Raw genomic sequence first — 5,748 nt, forward strand, 5'->3', positions numbered from 1 at the left:
TGACTTCATTATTATAGAGGCTCAGAAGATGCTGCCTTTGAGTATCACCTGCCTTCTCCTGCAGCTGCTACCCTTGGTGTGCACTTGGGGCAATGGCTACTGCCTTCGCAGGAAGAGCACCAGCGTGCACAAGGATGGAGATGTGGTGATTGGCGGCTTCTTTTCACTCTGCACCGGTGCAGAATTCACTGGCACCATGGATATAAAGCCCATCAAGGAATTCATTATCCTGCAGTAAGTGCATTATTTGATTACTCTTTTTCCTTTTCATTATCATAAGGAACAATGCCTAGATGTTGAACCATGGATATGTCACAGTGTCTGCCTCCTTAACCTGTCTTTCCCCCACACACCTCTGATGAACAGTTCGTAGTTTACTTTACCATTTTGTGTTTCCATTTTCATTTTAGCAAGTTGGAAAGAAGAATAATATTTTCTTGGTGTTCGTGTTCCTCTTCCAGTATTAGAACCTAAGGGAGACACCATCTTCAATCATATTGTCTTATGTGTGCAGCACCTTACTCGGCCTGGCAATGCAGCTGTAAAGTGATACTCATTACAAATTCAATCCAGACCATTGTACCCAATGCAATACAATGCAGATAAAGTAAACTCTCAGGTTCATAAATTCCAATGTCTTATATATTTTCTTGTTTATGAATAAATTTTTTGTCTTTTTCCTTTTTAATAGTACCAGGGATCAAACTCCCAACCGCACACTTGCAAAAAAAAAAAAAAAAAACCTCATTGTGTTGGAAGATTCTCGCTGTGGATATCTGAATGTTTTCTAATACTCTCAATATCACACTTTCATACTGCATGCCTCCTGGAGGTGCACATCAAGCTAGATAGAGAGGGGATTTTTCTATGATTTTTAATCACCTAAGTTGCTTCTTATTCATGTACACATTTTCTGTGTTCAGGTATTACTGCATGAATTCTTATGCTGAAGTTATCATTTAAAAAAAAGCATTTTACAGAGTCAGAAAATCCCAGAAAGTTACTTATGCTCTTGGAGAAAAGAAAGTACCATTACATGACTGCTCATGTCTTTGATCATTATTGTTGTCCTCAGTAGCTGCCCATGTTTCCAGCAGGGATGGCGTGGGTGGAAATCACAGCATCTTCCTGCCACAGAAGGTGCTACTTCCTATCACATATTCCTTGTCAAATGTAAAACATTACTTCTAAATTTTTCTAGTTAGACACTTCTCTGATGTTTATATACTTTTGATGAAAGGATTCATTATGTTGTCAAGGTTTGTCGTCATTTTCTTGGTGGAACCCACCTTCTAACTTCAGGCTCTCACATGACTATGAGAGAAATTATGTTCCACTACAACCCAACGATTCTCCCCACAGTTTTCACAATTTTTTGAATGCTATTGATCAATCCATTTAATGTAAAACTTTTGATATTGATGATTTCTGTTTATTATTTTTACTGTCTAGTTGCAGGACTTGAAGTCTATTGGGTCAGTTAGTCAGGATTATCTGGTCTGAATTTCCTGAAATCGGTTCCAGGAAAAAGCTTACTAATGGCATTTCTTGAAAATGGGAACAAATTTTTATATAGTCAGGTAATGAGAGGCAGTGTCCTGATCACTGCAATCAGAGTTACCCATTCATAAGAGGGTTGTGGGGTGGTTTCTAAGCCTTGCATATGTAATGGGGGCTTACTGCTGAAATACAGGAAGCAGTCAGGATGCAGCACTGCTGGGATATAGTGTGCAGTCAGGATAGTTCTGGCTAAACCACTCTGAAAGGATTCCAGCAGGAGGAAGCCCATGGTAATCAGACAAAATCTGAGGACAGTAAAGGAAAAGCAACCTGTGAGATTCAAAGTGTGATGAGTAGATTTTGGGATATTTCAAACGTGTTGGAGAGAGTTTATTTTTCTCCCAGAAATCACAGGAAAGGCTTTTTGCTACTTCTTTTCTCTTATGCTTACTCTCATGGCTCAGGCAATCTCTGTGTGCTAACTGAAATTTCCCAAACCCATGCACATTGTACAGTATCTGTAAAGAACATCCTGTAAATTTCACAAGCTTTTTATGCCATGATTCACTGATTATCCAGGAAAAAATAACAACTTTAGAGCTACCCTGGAATATTTAAATGTCTCCTAAGGTAAGAAGAACAGGAAAAACTGTGGAAGACAAAAAGTACACATATAAAATTTATGTATTTGTCTATACAAAAATGTTACATAGCAAAATATAATTAAATTACATTATGAAAAACTAACAATAAAATAAAATGAGAGTCTCAATAAGGGATACACTGTGTATCATTATCTCCACAATATTTACTTCAAATGAAGCTTTTCTCTTACAAAGAAGAAACCAGATGTTAACACAGAAACTGCTTTTCAATAAATTGAGAGAAATTAATCGTACATGATATATCTAAATTTTTAAAACTATTCTTCACAATGTATATTCCTTACATAGCAAAATGAGGGTTAGTTATTCATCACGGCCAATCCAACATTTTTTACTTTTTTTGATGACTGCTTTTTCTAGATTAAGATGGAAAGTTAGTGTTGTTTCAATTTGCATTTTTCTGTTGCCCAGTGAACAGATTTTCATGTGCTATTCAACGGCCATGTCTTCTCTTTTTTCTGAGAATTGCTTGCTCATTTGACTTGTCCATTCCAATGAATACTTAAGCTGATGAGAAAATATATGTAGTTTAGCAGGTATTTAGTTGACTTATACATGACAACATGAAGATGAAGGATGCAGTTGATGGGTATTTAGCCTAGCAGCATGAGTGCTTGCCTGCCAAGTGTTAGGTCATAAGTTTGATCCCTGGTTCCCGAGAGAGAGAGGGAGAGACAGAGAAAGACAGAGAGAGAGAGAGAGAGAGAGAGACAGAGAGAGACAGAGAGAGAAACAGAGAGACAAAGAGACAGAGAGAGAGAATGAATGCAATTTACTTAAGGAGAATTCAGTAGAATAACAAAAACAGGTACACATGAATATACAATAAAGAAAATAAGGTCAAAATAATATGAAAATAGCAAGATATACTGTGTTTAAAAGAAGTGTATTAAATTATCACAAAACTGCATATATAATACATTTCTTACTTGAATACACGTGGTGTAATTTGATGGAAAAGTACAAGTTATTAACTTTTTTGATAAAAAATATGTAAACCAAACTAAGTAGAAATAATTCAGTAACAAGGTAAGGCAATAATTACAAAAACATTGTCAAGATAGTCACAGTTGGAAGAAACCTATAGTAGCCTTATTAATTTTAAATTAACTCAAAAGACCATCAGCCACCCCACTGTATGTGTACTCCTGGCTTGCTGGGATAAATTTATTTAGATTTGGGCTCTATTTGCCACCTTTGTCTATATATCAGTGACAGCAGAGACATGCCCAGAAGTGCACATTTTTTTCCTGTTGTTGCTCATATTTTTCCCCAGATGTACTATTATTCTTTTTATATGAATGTGAAAATTGTTTCTAGTTTTGTTGTTGTTATTTTTTCTACTCTTGTTTCTGTTTCTTCCTTTTTTGCTTGCTCCCGAGTACTTTATTGCATTTCTCAAAGATTGTGTAATCTTTCTTTGTACTTTAGACTTGCTTACGATAATTTTCTTATTTTTTATTTATGTATTTTTCCCAACTCATTTCATATTTTATCCACTGAGGGTAAAATTACCATACTATACTATTACTATATATACTTTGGTGAATTGTTTTAAATTTTGTTATGTAAATACAATCGTTCATATGATTAAAGATGTCGATTTTATAGTTACCACTCTTTGTCTTTTACTGAGTTGTGTTTGATGGAAGTATATTATTGAGGTTACATAGTTATTCTACTTGGTTGTTCTCTTTTGTATATCAAAACTGTGACTTTTGAGAGTCATAAACAATACTGTAGGCCAATGCTAAAGGATCTAAATAGGATAGGGGAAATATACAGTTTCACCCCAAATAAATTGACAGGAAAGGATCCTTCAAGAGACTGAAAATCCAAAAGTCAACTGCACGTAGAAGATGTCTCTTAAAAGAAGTCGTTTTCTGGTGGTTCTCAATAACTGGCAATAAGTTTGTTTACAATAAGCAATTTACCACATAAATGGAAAAATTAAGCTTAGCAATATATAAATTAGAAGAACAGGAGTAAGATGTAACCACAGACTTCCAGATCATTAAAGGAAAACACAGGTGAGAATGTGATGGAACAATATAAAAGATATCCCAGGGGCTGGGGATTTAGCTCAGTGGCACAGCGCCTGCCTTGCAAGTGTGTGGTCATGAGTTCAAACCACGGAACTAAGAAAAAGAAAAAAAAAAAAAAGATATCCCAAATGGTCTCATTGAAATGGCAACAGTAGCAGTAGCAAAGCAAAATAGTGTTTCACCACAAGATAATCCTGACATAAAAGTAGTTACCATATTGTCTCTTTCCTTGAAATCTTTGAGTATAACTTCGTATACTGTAGCATCAAATATATCAAAACAATGTAAAACCATTTAAGAAAATGACAGCATTACAGGGTATTTAGAATCAACTAACAGAAAATGAACAATGGTTTCTGTATAATCTCCTTGTCTTTAAAAGTATTTGCTTATACTATCATACATAATAAAATCTAATAAGATACAACCTGTTTAGACCAATGGAGACAGAAGAACAAAAGCATGAAGAGACTTCAAAACAAGATGATACCTAATCAGTATTACCTATTAAGATGTCATTTTCTCCAAATAGCTGTTCCTATGATCCAATCTTCTCTGCTTCATTTCTGTTGAGCTCTGTTTCTGTCATTAGTTGTCAGTTTATCTCCTTCATTTTGTTTTCTGCTCTATTCATCAAATGCCTATGTCTTTTGAAGAGTCTTCCTCTTTAGAAGCTCTGAAGATGAAATGAATGTTCTGAACTTCAGTGGTGGCAGAACCATGTTCTTGTTAACCATAAACTCCTCATGCATATTATAGCTCTCTATGCCTAAGACACTTTGCCAGCGCTACTGTGCCTTCTCACTGGTATTTCCACTTCATCTTAATCACAGTTCTGTAATATTATGCTCTTGCTGATATATTATTATGTGGCATTTTATCAGTGCTTCATACGCAAAATGTTTACAAAATCCACCCCAAGTGCAGTGTCCTTTTCAAATTTTCCTACTTATGTTTCATAAAGAAATCATTTATTCTCTATGAATATAGTAACTAGAAAGAGCTTCCCACAATATAAGTTTTTACTTGCTTCAGTATTAAGGCCTTATACGTACCACCTCTTCCAGAAATCGGTTATAAATCCTGGGTGTTGTTCTTCACATAGAAAACTGTTTTATCTCACATGGATGCGTATAAATGTACCATCAACTCCATATATAAAAGAAAATGTACTTCTATGTTGCAATTGTTTGCCTAAGAAGTTAAGGAGCCTCTCATGCCTGTCATATGCATTGAAGTTGTATTAATATATCCTCAAATGACAGCAGTAGGTAATAGGTTCTCTCTGTTGTACAGTAAGGGTGTAAAAACTCAGCCAGGAAAACTTCATGCACATAAACTAATTTCAACAGCAGTTATCTCTCTAAAATCAATTTTCTCTGACCATCACATTCAGCTTTAGGGTCTAAGAATATGAATTGGGGGAAGGAGCAAACTTTCAACTCAAAAATGATGTTGCACTGCATTGTGATGCAATCATAGGTTAAGTCTTTTCCTAACTACTTCTGTCTTCTCCCGACAGGATTATGCCCCTCAAC

The sequence above is a fragment of the Cavia porcellus genome, unplaced genomic scaffold (genome assembly GCF_034190915.1).
Source record: "Cavia porcellus strain 051 isolate PalLab524CR breed Dunkin Hartley unplaced genomic scaffold, mCavPor4.1 scaffold_17, whole genome shotgun sequence".
NCBI lineage: Eukaryota > Metazoa > Chordata > Mammalia > Rodentia > Caviidae > Cavia > Cavia porcellus.